Below are 19,380 nucleotides of genomic sequence, written 5' to 3'. Positions count from 1 at the left end.
AGTGGGAGCTCAGGAGGGGATCTGTGGTGAATGCGTTAGGACTGAGAGAGAAGGATCGTGACATTTGACCTCTCGGAGCAGGGATGAGATTTCCTCTTTTCCTTCTTTAATTGAAGTTGGTTGTCATGACCCCTCCAGCCCCTCCCCTAGAGGCAAAAACCCTGGGGACTGCTGAGAACTCTTTTCTCAACCATCTTCTCAAACATCGGGGACATTCCACAAGTAATATATTTTCATATATGAACCTGTGGATGTGAAATGAGCTTCCTGATTTGGTCGCTGAGACTCACCCCACATGTAGGACTGCCATGGAGCGGGGTGGTCTGGAAGAGGCATAATCGCTCCATCTTCAAGCTTTCACCTTTTCCCCACAGTGTTGGGAATCAGGGCTTGGGGCCTGAATCCCAGTCAAGCAACGTAATATCTGTGTGATTCGGGCAAATGCTGTTTTATTTCTCTCGAGTGTCAGTTTCCTCATCTATGCGTCGGAGCCTTGATGCTACCTCACCTGTGAGGATTGAGAGACCTCACGTTGGGGCGCCCAGGACAAGGGCTTTCCTGACAGGGAGTCAGGCAGGTTAGGGCAGAGTTCAGGTTCAAGGCGTCTGGGTTCAGACAGACCTGAATTTCCATCCCTCTTACAAGCTGGTGACCATGAACAATGCACTTCGCTTGTCTCAAGTCTTTTTTCTTATCTGTAAAGTGCTACAATCATACCTGCATATTTCCTAGGACTACTGAGAGAATCGGCTAGACGATAGTCCTCACACAAAATGTCATGCAGGTAATTACTACTTGTTGAAGCCTCATAAAGTTAGATCCTTTTCAGACAGAAATGAAACTATCACCGTGACCAGGTCGAATATGGCAGCCAAATCCCTACAGAAAAATCACAGATTTATTATCTAACCAAACCCATGCAAATAATTGGTCTCATTCATTGTCAGGATCCTGTGCAATGAAAGTCAATGAAATAAACTTCAGCGTGCTGGGGTGTGTGTGGGGGGGTGAGGCTGCAATGACACACCAGAGAAAAGATGGGAGTCACTGCTCTGCTGTACCTCCTCTTTCCAGTCTCCTTTTGCAACATGCATCCTCCCGATGCCCAAAGCAACACGCATCGTCCACTTACTCAATCTCTCCCACATCTGCCTTTCACTCCTTGGGAAGCCAAGTCAGCAACATCTCAGACACCGGCTCATGAGATGTGCTGATCAGGTGTGGCCTGCCTCCGAGGGCCTGTCCCTCCTAATAAATCCACGCTGTTTGGTTTGTTTGTGGACAGAGGTAGGTGGCCGGTGGCTCAGAGAGGCAGGCTGGAAGTGACCTTCCTAACTTGACTCCACAGTTTGTTTGCAAGAACACAGACACACAAGTGGCCTGTGACAATATGTGTTCCGACATCATATACGGGGTATATTTTGCTCAGAAACATGCCCTGTTAGTTGTTGAAACCTTTTTTGCATTCCCTGAAACAAGTGACACTGTAGTGTATTTCCTTTTGGGGGGCAGTAAATAAAGGTCTTTGATGTTGACAATGATAATATTATATTCTACAATCTATTTGCATTTCTCTATTCTGTGGATTTTATTGCTTGGTATAAATCCCCAGGCTGAGGTGAATTAAGCTTCACTCAGGGAGAAGCAGTGCTTTTATGATGGAGCTGGACAGCTACCTGCACAAGATGTCAGCTGCAGGGACTGCGTTTTGCCTAGATGTGCAGGGCAGATACACAGGGAGAAAGAAATGTGTGTGCACGCAGGTTTTGGCACGAGCACCTGAAGCCTGGAAGGATTTTCTTTGGATCCGTGATCAAACTGGATTTCCAACTGGGAGCTGGTCTGAGCACACACGTGTTTCAAGTGCTACGTATGGCCCCATCCCTCCAGTCAGGCCATCAGGAAAGTGGTCTGCGCCTGCTTCAGCTCTGGCCAGAGCGCTTTGGCCCGTGTGGAGGGCAGAAAACTGAAATGAGGACAGAGAAGCATCTCAGAGACGCGCAGAGGAGTCAAGTCTCTCACCACCTTCCTGGGGGTCTTCTGAACACTTCTGAGTCTGGGAGCATCTTCTCCCAACAGGCAAGTCAGTAAGTTTCTGAGATAAACCAGGACACCAGCTTTAGCCAGGGTGAACATTAACCATCACTTTTCTACTGAGCACTGACTATGTGCCATGCATTGTGCTAAGCACACTCCCATTTAATCCTCATGACAATCCTATGAGGTGGGTGCTGCTATTATCCCCAGTGTACAGATGGGGAGACTGAGGCCCAGCGTTCCACAGCTGGTAACTTGCAGAGTAGGCCTTCAACCCTTGGGCAGTCTGGTTCCAGCTGCAGTTATTTGTGGCAGGAGGAAATATGCTGTCTAAGGTGGCCTTGAGAAATCATCACTGGTGTCCACGAAATCACCCCTATGTCAGGAATAAAAATATCGAGAAAGAACAAATGAGTGGTTTGAATGGGATCATTATGTCTGTTATTGGTTGTCTGGCCTAAGTCAATTTCCGTAATGTCTTTCTATTTCAGTCAAGGCTGTCTTCTTTTCTTCTTGCCTCCTGAAGTTTCCTACGTGTAGAAAGTGGAGTATATTGAGCGGCTATGTCTATGAATGAGCTTGGTTGTAACGTCACCGCAAATCCCTTGGAAAAGAGAGAAGTCCCTGCTTTAGCTCCATTGCGAAGAACAGCCCAGACGTGGTAGTTTCTGAGTCACTAAAATGGTTAGGTGAAGCAAATGGGTCTTCTAAACACCCAACTTTTAATGGCAAAGTTCTATGGCTTGGATTAGCAAAGTCACAAAGTGTTTATTTAATTGTGTTTCAAGCCCATTTATCTTTTTGAGTCTAAGGAAGATTCAGTCAGTCAGGAGGGGTAGATGAAGGGAGATTGATAAAAGATTTACTTTGTAACTTGACCTGGGCCTGATTTGGACACCTGCTTTTAAATTGAGCTTTTTCAATGTGGGATTTGTGAGTGAAATTGCCCTTCTATGTTTAAGGTAATTGAATCCCATGTTTTACTTCCCATTTCCCTCTAGAAAAATCAAAATGTTTATAGAACTTAGCTTCTCGGGGGTGATTTTATAAGGTGGAAACTTCAGTATCATAAAAGAAATTGGTGTGGCCATGACATTCAAGACCGGGGCGGTCTGGCCTATCCTCCGCAGGTGAACTGACCACACAAGTCAGCCTCAGAGAGCATATTGATTTCACTGTGTTTTCACTTGAAACACCAAAGGAATGTCCACACCTTGTTCTTGCACCAGGGCTGGGGGGTAAGGAAAGCTAGAATTCTGGCGAGAGTTTTGTCATCCATGGAGCAGCTGAGCACAGTACGGCTCAGCCTGGACCCATGTGCTAAATCGGCTTAAATCAGTGTCTCCAAAAGCGTTGGACAAATGAGAGTTGATTTTAGGTGGCACTTAGATGGGACTTAAATAACATTGAGTCACATAGTGACGTAAAGATTATCTTCCCAACTGTCTTTCAATCCTTCTGATTATATCAAGGACCAAGTCTCATTGATGCTTGATCTTTAACCTTCTTCTCCCTCTCCCTCTCCCTCTCCCTCTCCCTCTCCCTCTCCCTCTCCCTCTCCCTCTCCCTCTCCCTCTCCCTCTCCCTCTCCCTCTCCCTCTCCCTCTCCCTCTCCCTCTCCCTCTCTTCTTCTTCCTCTTCTTCCTTCTCCTCTTCCTCCTCCCCTTCCCCCATCCCCCCTCCCCTCCCCCTCCTCCTCTCTTTCTTAAATAAAGACCAGGCCTGAATCGTGGGCCTTCAGACACTTATAATTTCTGATTTGCATTTGATAACATTGCTTTGTTTTGCACTGTTTTGTTTTGATGACCACCTTTGATTGCGGGCAGTTTTAAAGGTAGGATCTAAAGTTTCACTTTAAGACAAGTAGCTTTAAGATATTTTTTTTACTCTTAAGTAAATGACCATGCTTGTGGGGTGGCAAAACTCACGTGCATGGCATATGAACCCTCATGTTTGGGATGCACTCGTCTAAGTGGCCCAGTAGGAACTGAAAGAAGGTCGGTTTCTCCCAAGTGCAAAGATAAGAGTTTCAGTCTGCCCTCTGTGCTCACTAGCTGCGTGCCTTAGCCCCCTTAAGCTTCAGTTTTCTCATCTGTAAGGTGGGGATTATGAGCAGTCGGAGGAAAGTGGCCAAGCTGCATTTCCTAAGACAGGGCGGGCCATGTGGTGGGTATTCACCGAGAGGTAGAACAACACAGACGCTCACCCCTGAGCCGAGCCTTGAGATGTTGCAGGGCTCCTTACTTCGAGGTTAGTTGTGTTGGGTTTTCTTCCAACCAAGGCTCTGAGTCTGCTGCTGCATGGGAGGGAAGGTGAGATATGGTTTATGCTCCTGAAACTTGGTGAAGAAATGCACTCCCGAGGCCAGGAACTCACGCCAGCTCACCCGGCCAAGATGGCTCAGGGGCACCAAGGGCCAAGTCTTGGGCTCAGACAAGCTCCCCTTCTCAAGCTGCAAATCTTTGGCAATGGAAGGCAGCCTCCGAATTACGCTTAATTAAAATTCAGTCTTAATTATGGCCATTACTTCAAATCAACTCTACGTAATGAAGCTGTGTAATCATAATTAAGCCCCAGAAATAGAATTAGGAAGCACAGAATGAGAAAGCCAAACATGGATGGGCCCAGTGCCAGTGGGGACAATGATGGGACTTCTGGAACTAACAGAATTTTCAGATAGTCAAGGACCAATGAGTGTGCTGATGAGAAGGACCTCAGCGGCCCGGCTATCAAGACAATGAACCAATCATAAGAAAGATTTGGGATGAACGGAACCCTGAGAGGCAAAGCTTGGGCGGCCTTAAGGGACAGCATCAGGCAGAGGGGCCACCGTGTGGTGAGCAGAACAGGGCCTCCTGGGGAGGAGGCTCCAGGCTGCGCCCCTAACTTCCAGGGGATGAGGGCAAGTCCGCTCTCCAGAAATTGTTTCCCCAGCTGCAAAATCAGGGTTGAGGGCAGCTGTTTCCCAAACAAGGGTATCTCCAACAACTCTCTTCAGACTCAGCGGGCCTCTCTTCAGGGGATTTCATGGCAGCAAATCAGGACCCATGCCTCTGCTTGTAGCGCCCGAGGGTATATGTGGCTTTTAGTTTTGCAGAGTGTACGCGGCTTTTAGTTTTGCAGAGTGTACGCGGCTTTTAGTTTTGCAGGGTATACGTGGCTTTTAGTTTTGCAGTTATTGCCACCACCGCTGTGGTGGTAATTGTTTATTTTTTAACTGAAGAAGAGAGGGCGGTGAAGTGACATGGAACAGTCTCCTGCTTCTACACTGAGAAGCAGGTAAAGACTAGGAGCATGGGTTTTGGGGAGTGGTGATCCGAGTTTGAACTCTCGAGGTGCCAATTACTGGCCAAGTGGTCTAAGGCAGCATTTACTTTACTTCTCAGTTTCTGCATCTGTAATGTGAGAATTGTAATAGAAGATATCTCAAAGGCTGTTCAGAGAATTATATACCCAAAACACTTATTACACAGGGCCTGACACACAGCAATAACTAATTTTATGTTGAGAAGTTACTATACATTAGCACTATTCTGTGTTTACCTCTTAGCTTATTTTATTGTCACAGTTGCCCTGTGAGTCGGTATTATTATTTTCTCTGACATATATAAGGAGTCTGAGGTTCAGAGATGTTAAGTAACTTGCCCAAGGTCACACAGCAAGTAACTGGCAAATGGTTAAGAGCTGCACGCATGGTAGTTATTATTATACAGGCACTGTCTAACTGTTAGATCCATTGGTCAGAGTTAGTAAGACCTTCAGACAACACATGCCCAGAAGCTATACATAAGTCCCAAGGGAGGTCACTTATACTTGTCCACAGATGCCAAGCCTCTGCCTCTAACATGGCCAGAGTAGGCTAGGCATTTGGGTTCTGTGAGGAAGGAGCTATCTGGAGCTGATTCCAGAACTGTGGAGTTGGAAGGGAAAGAGAAAGCAAGAAAGAGTGCCAACCTATACCTGTATTTTTACCTAGCGTTTCAAGTTTCCCTACTCAGGAGACCCTGGGAATTATACTCAGGATTAATGAGGGGGTATCTAGGCACCTGCAGTCCCAAAACAGCTGCCTCCCCCCTCAAGCCCCCCGGTTGTTCAGAGCCTCATGCCTCTTATGCCACCTTTCTGACTGCCAATTCTGTGCCTGGAACAGCGTGGTGCTCCCCACACACATCTCATTTAGTTCTCATCAAAGCCCCCCAAGTCAGGACTTGTCGCTTCCATTTTTCAGATGAGGAAACTGAGACTCACAGAAGCGAAACTCTTGGCTCATTGGCCAATGTGAAGTACACCCTTTGACCCTCAGTTTGGGCTTTTGATTCAGTCCACCAAACCCCGTGCTGTCCCAGAGATACTGTCCAGGCTGGACTGCCTGCCAGACTCCCTCCCTGCTCACAGCCAAGTCAGGCCAGCAGGAAGGACCTCTCTTTCTCCAGCTTTGGAACCAAATATGCCTTTGGTGCCAGAAAGGTCCTGTAGTTCATGTTTCCTAAACAGTCTCAAGCCCATGCAGTGATTCCCCTCTGTGACATTCACTCCACTTGCATGCCTCCAGTGACAGGGACATCACCACTCACTGAGTTAAATCCCTCCCTTTTGGAGGACAGTGTAGAGTGGGAAGGAAGTTGGGCCGAGGCTTTCCAATTCAGACTTTGGGTAGCATCTCTAAATGAGTGGTACACGTAGGTACTATGTGAAACGTGCTCATGTGTTTAATGCAAATGATTCGGTCACTTTTTTTCTTTTTGCAAAGCTGTGTTAATATTTGCTCATTTTTTTGTATACCAGGAACCTGAATGGGAAAAGAAAACGGGAGGTGGCCTAGCCCACTCTCCATGCCTGGGGAGCCAGGAGCATTAGCAAGGACATTTCTTGTTGGGTCCTAATCTGTACCTTAGCAATGTTTCCACTCCCTGGGGTGGGTCCAGAGGGCACTGGCTCACTCAAGGCCTCTTGTGCCCCTTCACCCTGAGGAGTGGGAACTGGGGGAAGGTCTTGGTCTGTTAAGGAAAAGTTCAAGTTTACTGGCCAGTACCAGGTTTAGACAACCAGGAACCATGATGTTTTTGAGAGGAGGGTAAATGGTGGGGGTGGGAAGGCTGGTGGCCACCTCAGGTTGCTCAGGATCCTAGAAGCCGTGCCCTGTAAGACATGATGGCATCTTCCCATGCACGTGCCAGGATACCCGATGGCACAACTCCAGGGGGCACCCTTCACGTGGTAGTCTATGTACATGCCTCCCTGTGGGGTTGTGCTGCATGGAGGCCCTGATGGTAGCCCCAGTCCCAGAGAGCACACTAAGCTGAGGTAATGCCACATCAAGGAACTGAACCCCAAATTGCAAAGGTACTCACAGACACTAGCTCATGGGTAGGCCACTGTCCCTCTCCCAGCCATGATCTCTTTGTCCTTTATCCCAAGAGCACTTGCCTCTATTTACACTAAATAATGCCATTTGCTGGTTCCTGTATTTTGGGCAAGCCTGGCTGGAGGCCCCTGCAGCCAGTCTGAGCAGGTAGCCGGCCCAGTGGTATCACGTGGAAGGTCCTGCTCTTCCAACAAAGTTTAGCAAACACCTTATCTCCCACAAAGCAGATGCGGTAATGTTTATGAAAGATCACCTTGTCACCTTTCACTGGGCTGGCGGGGGTGGGGGGTGCTCCTGGGACCAACCCCGGACTGAGGTGGACTCCTCTCAGCCACCTTGAATCTCCCATGCTTCTCTCCTGCTCCCCTCATTGGGGTGGAAGACCACAGAGCCTCAGTTTCCTCTTCTGTACCTGTAGCGATCTCGTGACGATGAGCAAGGCTCTTGGCAAACAGTCCGTGCTCCTCCTGAATCACCCTGTCATCCCTTCAGCTCTCGTGTGCCAGGCCCACTATTTGGGAGTCAGGCTTTCACAGCTGTGAGCGACATGATCTAATCTCAAAGCCAGTGACCTTACCCCAACCAGCCAGTGCATCTCCCCTCGAAACTTCATCTGCATGTCTTCTCACCCTCACCTTCTGGTCTTTCCAGAAAGAGAAATCTAAATTTTCATGAGAACATCAAAGGAGAAATAAATCTGCTTCAGGGAACCTCAGAGGAAGATGACCTCATCCCTCGACACAGCATCTGTCAACTTTGTCTGCTATTTTTATCAGTTTGTGTCGTTTGTGGCAGGAGAATCTTTGTTCAACTTCCTGTTTTGCTAGACTGTGGTGATCCCCTCGCTGTGTGTGTGACAGACAGTGCTGGTTTGTTCTGGCTGCAGGGAAACAGGTCGTGAACAGAGAGCAAGAGGAAGCACAGGGGAGCCCCGGAGGTCTGGGGGAGCCCCACGGAGCTTGACAACCAAAGCCAAGAGGTGTGTGCCGACTGCCGACAGGCAAAGGCCGGAAGTTTGGGGTTGCTGAGACACAAGCCAGGGAGGTTTGGTGAGGGAAACAAGGAAAATGAAACAGAGGGAAAACTGTTTCTGGACCTCGGTGCCGGTCAGAAACGGGCTCACTCCCTGGAAGAGGCTTCCTGGTGATGGTTTCTCCCCGTCCTTCTAGTCAACTGTCTTTTTAAGGGATCTGTGTAAACCCAACTAAAGCTCATTTCACTTCATTCCTTTTTACTCAGTTACCCCACTCAGCACAGGAGGACAGATAAGAACACTGGAGCACTGTGCTTGGGGAACAAGGTGACGTGTGTGGTCCTAGAGGCAGGTGCAGTGTGGTGACTGATGGGCAAAGTGGGCAGAAAGGGCCTGGTGTTAAGTCACATCACTTCCCCACCACCACTTAGCATGCTTCAGGGCACTTCTGTTTCTCACAGGAAAAGCACCAACTCTTCTCCAGGCCGTAGCATCCCTGTATGGGCTGCCCTGCTCTCCTCCTTCTTCTGCCTCATTGCCCTCATCCCCAGGGCACTGAGTGACCACTCTGACCACACTCCACAGTCACCCCGACACTCAGCCTTCCCCTCCATACCCACAGGCTGGCCTTTGGGGCCTGGGGAGCCCAAGCACTTGTGCCTCTCTTCAGAATCAGTCTGACGCTCCCATAGCCCCAGAGACGAGTTCTGGGTCCGACACAGTGATTCGGGTCCAGGCTGGTGGTCAGGGGCAGATCCCTCCAACACTGTGAACTCAGAGTTCTTCAACTGTCAGAGACACTGACCTCTGCCTCACAGGTCATTAAGTGGGCGCGTGTGTGTAACAGTGCTCAGCGAGGTACCAAGCACATTACTGTACAGCGACAGTTCATTTAATCATTTAATTCTGCCCCATCCTGGACTGACTCTCTGTGTTACCTGGGGCTCCCTTTCTCTCTCTGCATCTTCAGCTTCTTTACCCATCAGATGAGGGTTGAACCAGCGTTCTCTCAGGTGCCTTCCGTCTTGAACCTCCTTGGATTTTAAGGTGCTGGACCACTGGGGAAAGAGCTTATCTGATTATCCAGCACTGGACAAAATTGTGTGATTTATTCAGAAAACAACTGAGTTCTCTAAAAATTCTCTTTCTGGATAAAGGATTCAACTTGAGTTCCCAGAACAAATTCAGTGTTTTCATCAATAGGCTTAACTCTGTAGCTACTTCCAAGCCCATCATGGAAAATAATAGCACTCCTTACTTCTGGGTGTGCTGGCTGGTGAGGCGAAGCACGTGTTAGGAGCAGGGCTATTTCCGAACCACCCATCTCCAGTCTGCCAAGTTCAGAGTTAAGAACAGTGGTGTTCTGGGAACCAGTCAGCAGAGAAGGTTTCATAACTGCCTTGAAAATAGCACAACACTGTGTCCTTTCCCAGTGACCTCTGGCAGACTCAAGGACACATTTCAGAATGGCTGTTTTGCTCCTGTCTCTCGGAGACCCTCACTTCTAGGTTAAGACCCGAATACTTCAGAGCAGCAATCCCATCTTAAAATCGAAGACTCCGTTGACTCTTTGGCCCCGAATGAGAAATCTTGATTATTAAGTTATCGTTCTTAACCAATCACAAATTATTTTTCCCACTCTGTCTGTCTCAAAGATAAATGAAAACTTTAGGTCAGTGTGGGATGGTCAGTGCATTGGGAGTCATGATGGCAGCTCTCCCTGGCTGAGCACGTGACGGTCTTAGCTCACTGGACCCTCCAGCCAACCTTTGGAGGTCACGGGTTTTATTATCCCCATTTCACAAGTGCAGGGACCAGTGCTCAGGAAGCCCATCGTTCTGGGAGGTGGCAGAGCTGGGAAATCTGAGCCTGTGAGCTGGGCTGGGAAGGACACGCCATTAGTCTGTGCAACTTACTGAGGCCAGAAGAGCAGGCGTCCAGGCATTTTGAACCTGGAGCCCTTAACTGCCTCTGAGGATCCTGAAAGAGCGGGCCTCCTCCATCTGGGGTGTCCTTTCAGCATCTGAGGTGACTGAGGAGCTATTGAGGGTGAGGGGAAGATCCAGGAGGACCCCCAGCCACCCTGGGAAGCCTGGACAGGGGCACACAGAACTTCTCAGCACCGTGCATGGTGGCTGCTCACCCGACATGGCACAGGCTCCTCACAGGTGGGCAGCTTGGGTCACATGACCAATGAGGCAAGACGGGAGAGTGGTCAGCATAGGGGTTTGCAAGCCAGGCAGATAGGGCTTCAGACCCAGACTCTTCCATCTAATAGCTGTGTGAGCTTGAGCAAGGTTTCTATCTCTTCAAGCCTTGGTTTTCTCACTTGTTAAATGGGGTCAGTACAGCCTACCTCAGTGTTACTTCAGATGATTTGGTGAGAGAAGACATTGACGCCTAGACAACAGTAGGTGCTTAATAATTGGGAACTGCCATTCTTACTACCTGGCAGATGATGCTCCAAGAATCCTTTTGGTCATAAACTTGAGGTCCTCTCTTTCTGCCTCACAGTCAGATGGGGCCATGGCTCGAGCCTTGGTCATCTCCAGGTCCAGACCAGCCCTCTGTGGGGCATCACCACCCCACCCCCACGTCATGATCTGGGCAAAGGGATGCCTCCTCCCTGCAAAGACCTGGGGCTTACCCTGTGCCCGGACAATGGTGTGGACAGTTGACCTGGAGAAGCTGGCAAGTGAACCAATTCAAGGCAACAGAGAACCAAGAAAGGATGGAAGAGAAGGATGGGGAAGGAGATGGGACAGAGATGCAGAGATGATACCGGGAGGTAGGAAGTCATGGTGGGTCTGGCATCACAAAGGCCTGGGCCGGAAGCCTGGCTCTACCCTTCCCTCTGTGCAACTTTGGGCAAATCGCCAACTCTTTCTGTGCCGCAGTTTTTTTCATTTATAAAATGAGGATACTAATGATTCCTCCTTTAGAAGTTTCCTTTTAGAGAGGATTTAATGAAGTAACATACGTAAAGCACAGCACCTGCCTCATAGTACTCAATAATAAGGAGCCATATCATCATAACAATTATTGTCTCCTACTGGTCAAACAATCTCATTCTCTCCAAGGCCTACTTTACAGATATGGAAGTCAAGGGGAGTGACAGAACCACCCCAATGTGTAGGTGCTTCCACCTGCACCCTGTTACCACCTGGGTGAGCTCTGGGTGCCCAGTTGACGAGTGGTGCTACGTGCAGGAAGAGCCATTCCAGGCCTCTTGACCTTCCTCAGCCGTGGGGCTGTCTGTCCCACACTGAGTGTTTCCCCTGCCTCTTCAAAGCATGGACAGGGTTCAGGAGCAAAAGCCACAGGAGCTGGCCTCCAGGGGGCAGCAGGAGCCTGGGCTGCAAGGCTGGGCTGAGCTGGCAGCCAGCTTCAGTGCACACAAGAGGCAATGCAGGGGGCCCTGGGGAGGAGGCTGACCTCTGAGGCCAGTCTGCCTGCCCTGGGAGCTGCAGTCAGGGCTGGGGCTGCAAGAAACGGGGAAGCAGAGGGCCATGGAATCAGGAAGCGTGGCCCCTCCTGCAGTCCCCTCTCCCTGCCAGCCATTTCCAGTCTGTTCAGTAAATAGGGGCTTCACTGGTCCCTTCACCATGGGAGATTCAATGTGACACACTCCTCCTAGCCTTCCAGGCAGGGAGGGAGGCCAGTGCAGCCTGGGGAGAGGTAGGGCCAGGGAGTGGGGGTGGTTGGGGGTGCCTCATGCTGGAGTCCACCAGAAAGAGCATTTCCCAAGCCACCAAGGACCACACAGAGCCCAGGGCATTTCTTAGCACTGCACTTGGACCCCTCTGGCCTCTGCCTATGGAACTTGCTCACCAGTGTGTGGCCCTAGGGTTCCCGAAGAGTCACCTTCCTAGGCCTTCCCCAGGCAGTGGTCCAAGGGATATGTGTGTGAGCTCACATCTGACTGCTTCTGCTCTGTGCCGGCAACAGAACTACCTAAGAGAAGGGCCACAGAAGGGACGAATACAGCTGTTTATTGTTCACTCCTTGCCGTGCCTTGAGCTAAACCCTCTATAGGTATCGTTCTATACACTTTCCCTTTCACAATATTCCTTGTTCTGGTCTTTACAGATGATGACCTGGCCTGAGGCTCCGAAAGTTGAAGTGATGTGCCCAAGGGCACACAGCAGTAAGTACCTAAGGCCTCATCAGAACTCAGGGCTGTCTGGTTCTAAGGCTTGAATGCTTTCACTCTCCCGGTCACCAAGCGTGGGGTTGGAGAAGTAGCAAAGGCTGTGCATTCAATTAAAAAATGTATATGCAAAAATAGTGTGTATAGTATGATTTCTTTTAAAAAACAAACAACCTTCCTTTTCCATCCATTCCTATGGATGGCCAAGGAAGGGAGCCAGGACGCCCTTGGCCCTAAAGAGGGGTGTCTGCCCTGGACCCCATCCTGTGAGGCCTGGCATATATCAAACACTGAAACAGACTTTTATTTATTTATTTTTTTAACATTTGGGTATACAGGAGAGCTATGCTTTCTGTTCTCTCCTTTACCCAGGACTCTGCTGGAGATGGCTTTGTCCTCCAGAGGAAACCTGAGTCCGAGGGGCTCTGGGCTCAAACCCTGTGCATTTTGGCATGAAAGGGGCTGGGAGTAGAAGTGTCTGGGACTGAGGTTCCCTGGCAATCTGTCTTTAGACTCTTTCTGCTTCCCGAAGCTCTGCTTCCTTATACCCTTGGTTTTCTGCCTCAGTTTCCCCATATGAAACACGAATGACCTGCTTCTGGCCTCAAGGATAATTTGCAAGGATTCTGTGAGATCATGTGGGAGAAGGGGCTCCGGAAACCTGAACTGCAGTACAAATGTCACTCATCACTTAGGAAACTGCTGTGGGCGATCTTGCTTTGGGATCAGAACTTGGGATCAGTGTGGCGTGATCTTCTGATGACACTGTCTCCCAACCCCAACAGTCAAATAAGATTCAAATAGTCCATTTGAATGGTCCCTGTGATGACTTTGTCAACGTCTGGCTCTAGCTCTGATACCTCAAAGGGTCTCTCATTTGTGTCTCCTCACCCATTCCGTGTCTCATTTCTCTGTCTGTTTCTTCACTATTCACTTTCATTATTTGAATGACTAGAAGCCAGAATTTCCTTCCCAGGCTCCATGGCCCAGAGCTGGACGATGACTCCTCCGTTAGGCTTTCGTTGACTGAGAAATGCCAAGGTTCCCACTGTGCTCTGCTACATCCTTTTGCCCCCTGAGGTGTCTGCCAGTTCAACATGGTGGGGCCCACAGGCCATCAGCAAAGCACCCACTTCCTCCCCAGTTTGCAGGGATAAGAAAAGGAAAAGAGGCCACACGAGCTTCTTTAGGCCTTCCAGGCAGGTGGATCTCTTCTGTCTTTGGTCAAAGGTGGCACTTAGAGAGGATGTTGATGGATTGGTAACAGGGAGAAAGACAGACAGCGACATTAATAATAGTGATAGTTCCAGAGCAGAGAGATGGCTTTCAGAGGCTACCCAACTGCCCCGACACCGTAAACCTCTCATTTTCTAAATCTTTCTGGTCTTCCTGCACCAGACATCTTCTGCTCATGGCTCAACCCAAGGTGGCAACTAGAAGGGGGTGACAGCTCTCTGGTTCCCTGGAGTTGGGCTGGTCTCAGAACCCTCTAGTCAGAGCAAGTGCTTTCTTCTCTCTGACCTTCCATTTCCACATCTGTGTAGTGGGGACTCCCTGCTCCTCCCCCAGCCTAGGATTAATGGGATTTGGTGAGATAATCTGGAGGGGTGAGCGTTTAACACTTAGCAGATGTGGCCTTCACCATCCTGCCTAATCTCCAGGGTTGTGAGAATGTTGTTTTGTAGTCAACAAATCTCTGACTCATCAAATGAGGGTACAAGAAATATTTTCACTTTGACTAGAAACTGCACTTATGGAACTCGAACTGGCAGAAATGAAAACTCATAAGGACACATGGACATGGGTGATTGTTGCTACATCAGGTGCATTTGTTGAGAGAGAATTAGAAAACTACAAAATTAATATATATCACCAGGGGAGAGGCTGAATAGACTATGGCACATCCACAGTATCGGATTCAGAGACAGTGAACAATAATTTTTTTCTCTTTCTACTGATCTGGAGAGATGATCAGGATGCATTCAGTAAAAAAAAAAAAAAAAAAAACATATACGGAAAAATAGTATGTATAGTATTTCTTTCTAAAAACAAACAACCTTCCTTTCCCTCCATTGCTACGGATGGACATGTGTGTTTGTGTGAATCTGACAAGAAATGTGGAATGGTCCACACCCGTTTCCACCATTACTTACCTGCAAGCACAGAAGATAGACGGGAGGGGGAGAAAAGAGATTGAAGAGTCTTTTAAGTCTGTTTCTATTCATCTCTGAAATGTGTGCTTTTTTTCTAAACAGATGTATATATATATATATATTTTTTTTGAATGAAATAAAGTTGTTAAAAGGCCACTGCACAAAAGAAGTCCTCAGTGAATGAAATGAGTAAATGAATGAAATCTAATAATCCTACCATTTCACTCTTTTGAAATGGGAAATGTTTTCCTGTTTTAGATTCTCTGCCAATATGCAAATACTTTTGATGGGAGCTGATAAAGCCAGTGTTGTCACTGATCACTAATCTGGGGCTTGTCAGCCTCAGGCCAAGATCAAAATAGGAGTGTGTGTGTGTGTGTGTGTGTGTGTGTGTGTGGCGTGCTCACGTGTGTGGTTGGAGGGAGGAAGAGAGAAAAGCATCCTCTGTCAGACACCTTCTCTGTGTCCAGCAATAATGCTAGGTGTCTTCACACACCCACGACCCTGCACTGCAGCAATCAACCTCATTTTATGAACCAGGAACTAAGGCTTCAATGGTTTGTGATTTGGGGTCAGATGCAGGCCATCTGACTCCAACAGAAGGCCCTAATACTAGGAAACCTGCTTTAAAACAACACTAATACTAAGAGTAGAAGTGGTAAGACACCGCCATCTGTGAGTCTTAGCTCCATCTTTGCCGGACCTTTTGCAAGTACTTTAGATGATTATCTCAATTAATCCTCACAAGGATCTTATAACAGGAGCCATTATTATTCCCATTTAACAGATGAGGAAACTGAACCACAGGAGGATAATTGCAGAAGGACATAAAATCAGAAAGTGGAGAGAAGACATGTGAGCCCAGGTAATGGCACAGCAGAACCTGCCCCTTTGACCCTTTGGGGACACAGCAATTCATTGCAGCAGCCCTGGCACTGGCACTGCCCATCGGTTCACTATGCCAGGCTGAGGTCAATCCCCAGGTGCTGCTCAGAAATGCCCACCCCGGTGAAGGGACCTGGGAGGCGAGGCTGGCCCTGGTTTTCCTCCAGCTTGCCATGGCAGGACTCAATGAGGCATCCAGGGGAACTGTGGCCTTCTCCGAGTCATCTCAGAGCATTTGCGTTTTAACATCCTTCGGGACTTCCAGCTGCCCAGCACTTGGTGCATGCCTCCATGGTGGCCGGGCAACTTCCTTCAGGGCTTTGCTCAGGAGAAGGCTGCCCTCATTTAGCCACAATAGTGTGTGCCAGAATCCAACCATCTCCTTCCCACCGGACCCATGTTTGTCATTTCTGCCAACCACCCGAAACATTCTTTGTTTACTATTTTAATTTAAGTCATTTTACTTGTTAAACAACAATAAAACCAAACCCCTCCAAAACAAAAAACAAACTTCATTTTTAAGAGGAACACTGGCCTGGCTTACCATAAGTAAAAGGTTCCTGTAAAACAGATGATAACAGCAGAACGAAGCCATTCACTCCCCAGAAACACCCACCACACAGAAGTGCGAGCCTAAGCCGGCCTGCCCTCTGCTTGTGAGAACAAGATGGGGGGTGTTGGAGAGTCAAGACCTACCCGCACCTATGCCTCGGACACCACCTGAAGGCCTGAGAGAACCGGAGACACCACCCTTGTGCCTGGGATACTCTCGGCCAGAGGACCTGTCTCGCTCAGTGATGGCCAACCTGGCAGTCCTGTCCCTCAGACCGACCAGCGGCCCTTGGCCAGCTCATGGGGCTGCTTTGAGAGCCACCTCAGGAAAAGGTCCATGAGGAGGTGATATTACCTTCAATGGTAATAGTGCCCCTGAGAAGATGAGCAGAATTAGGAGTGACAAATTGCGTCTCTTTTGTCATCTGATTATTTTTTTAATATTGAGAAAATATTTATATATTATTTAATAATAATAATAAAAGACTTTTCCGACACAGTCCGGCCCCTAGGGCACTGTCCTGCCAAGGGGCAAGGTCACCTGCCTGGGCATTTGCAAAGCAACTCAGGCAAGGGGTCGGAGCAGTGGCTGCTTCTCCTCAGTGTGACAGGTGTGGTCTCATTGCAGTAGCATGAGCCTCAGGGACCAGGAAATGGGCTCGAGTTCCAATCCTCCCTGAGCTGGAGCGACAGAGTGTCTTGTCCTGAATTTTGAATTCAGGCTGGGAACCTGCCAACTGGGTGATCTTTGGCAAGTCACTGTACCCCTCTGAGCTTTCCTGGGGACATGACAACCTCTCTTGAAGAGTTGCTGTGCAGCTTAACAAGACACGATACCATGGGGCCCTAATCTGCAATGGGACTTTGACGTCTTGGCAGTCAGTGGGCTGTGCAAAGCTGGGCAAAGCACTTTCCCTCCCTGGAGCTTATTCCTCTCAGTGGCAGAGGGAGGACGCGCAAACCAGACATCCGCAACGAGGGCCCGCTGGTCAAACCCAATCTGCAGCCGTGATTGTAGGTTACCCAGTGTTTTCTGATTAGCCGCCAACACTTACAAATTAGGTGGTCACACAGAGAACCCCAGGTTTTGCATGTCTCCTGGAAAATCTACAGATCTGACAACACTGGGCTCGCATACATTTGCTGAGCGCTGGGTAGGGCCTGTCCCTTGCGTCGGGATCACCGACATGGGCTTCCTAGCCATTTAAGTGATTGGTATTGAACAGTCACAGCAGCTCTATTTTCAAGATGAGGAAACGGAGGCAAGGAGAGGTTAAATAAGTAGCCGTAGGTCATTCAAAGAAGAGCAGGAGAGCCAGGACTTGAACCCCGCAGACTGGTTCTGTCTGTATTTATTCTATCATGCTTCCTCTCAGTCAGAGAGCCAAGAACTGTGCCAGTGCTGGGGAGGCAGACGCGGCAGGGAGACTCCCAGTGTTTTCTCTGCAGGCTTTTTCACTCCTTCCTTTGCTGGGGAAGCAGGGATTAACGCTACCCCCGCTCCTCTCACCCTGGCCAGGCGCTGCTAGGATGGAGTATGCAGCAGCTCCATGGAGGTGGATGAAGCCAAGCCACCCCTTCTAATGACAACTGGTGTTGACCCTGATAGCAGCTCCCGCTCCAGGCTGGCCTCCAGCTGGCCCTCAGGGCCCTGGGGTGCAGGGAGAGCCCTGCACTTTCTGTTTTGGCTTGGCAGAGGTGCATACCCGCCTCCCCAGTAGCTCCAGCCCTCCTGTTTACCCTGCAAACAGCCAAACACTCCACACCATCGTTTAGAGGCCAGGGGGCAGCTGCCTGGGGCACTGGGCGGCCCAGGCCTGTTTGAGCTGTCCTGGGACCTGCTGCCTGCACGCGCCCAGAGCCCATTTGCCTAGGAATTAATGGGCCCCCACACCCCTGCTAGGTGCAGCCACGAGCCAGGGAGGCAGTCAGGGAAGGCGGAGGGGAGGGTTGTGCGAAGGGGGTGCTGCTGGGCTCTGCCTCACTCAGCAACTCCTTGTCCCTATGACCTTGAGCCTCCGGGGCCGGGGCCTCAGTTTCCCCATCAGTATCTACCCTTCCAGAACAGCAAACATGGATTCAGAAGTTTCTGATAAGGCATCTCCGGTGGGTACGGCAGTGGGACAGTGACATCAGTATTTAACATTCAGTGCAGAGTTAGAACAGTTCGGCAACACGCATTGAACCAAATCTGAAAACCTGTCATTGAACCATCACATACTTTCCGAAAAGTGTACCAATTATAAACGTTTAGCTCAATGAATGTCTACACACTGAACATACCTGTGCAGTCGGCACCCAGATCCGGAAGCAGAATATCCCCTGCACTCCAGAAAATAATCCTCTTGGGCCTCTTCTGGCTGCTCACCACCATCTGACTTACGTCATCTCACAAGTCCACGAGGCAGGTTCCAGACCATTCTCATTTTCTAAATGAAGGAGCAAGCGTTCGTAGTGGTTGATCATACCAGCTAGTGATTGAGTCAAGATTTGAACCCAGGCCCTTTATCTCCAGAGCCCACATGTTAACTACTGTGCTGGGAAAGGGGGTGGGCATGATAGGGACAGATAGGTCTTGTAACTTTTGTACCTTTCTCTTCCAGGCACTTCTCGTCTTGGGACACTCAGGTGGAAAGTCAACCACTCCTGAGAAGGTGTAAATGTGTTATTTCTCATCTGTCTCCCCCAGACCATAGGGACAGAGACTTTATCTTGTTTGCTTGCCATGCAAAACCCTGCCCAGTGCCTGGTACACAGCAGGTACTTAATAAATATTTGTCAAGTGACTGACTAATGAATGAATGAATGAATGAGAGAATGAATAGAGAGGAGCAAAAGGAGGGAGGGAATGAAAGTAGAAGGGAAAGTGAAAGAAAGAGTAAGAGCAAACTCTGGTCCCAAGTTCTGGGCTTTTCTCTCTGGCCAGCCCCCTCGTGGCTCTCTCTACCAGGACCCTGCTCATCACCAAATCAGAACCTTTGCTCCACTTTCCAAGACGTCTCCTCAGATCTGCCCCAGGCCTCTTCAATGCCACAGTGACTACATAGAAATGTGGCTACTGGCCTTGACGTTCCTAAGAGTGGGCACAGCCCCGAGAGGGCCACAGGAGCCCCGCTTACCGCCAATGACCCCTGGAACCCAGGCCCATTCACCTCCCAGATGTCTCTCCCTCCACATACACACTCTTCCTGCTGTTCCCTAATTACACTCTGAGCTTCCATAATGCCGGCCTTTGCTCACGGTGTTTCTTCTGCCTGGAGGGGCC

The 19,380-nt window shown here is 49.3% G+C and overlaps 1 long non-coding RNA gene across 1 annotated transcript; it reads left to right on the top strand.

The window, feature by feature from the left end:
- The first annotated feature begins 1,591 nt into the window (after positions 1-1,591).
- LOC141567306 (uncharacterized) lies at positions 1,592-18,855 on the top strand. The gene is made up of 3 exons (XR_012489867.2): positions 1,592-2,079; positions 12,465-12,522; positions 15,466-18,855. It is a non-coding gene; the product is annotated as an uncharacterized LOC141567306 (long non-coding RNA).
- Positions 18,856-19,380: the final 525 nt, after the last annotated feature.

This window comes from Rhinolophus sinicus, chromosome 5 (genome assembly GCF_057876585.1).
Source record: "Rhinolophus sinicus isolate RSI-liver-muscle chromosome 5, RSI-T2T, whole genome shotgun sequence".
NCBI classification, from domain to species: Eukaryota; Metazoa; Chordata; class Mammalia; order Chiroptera; family Rhinolophidae; genus Rhinolophus; species Rhinolophus sinicus.
Note: the sequence above shows the minus strand (reverse complement) of the source record. Positions and strands in the feature narration are given on the sequence as shown.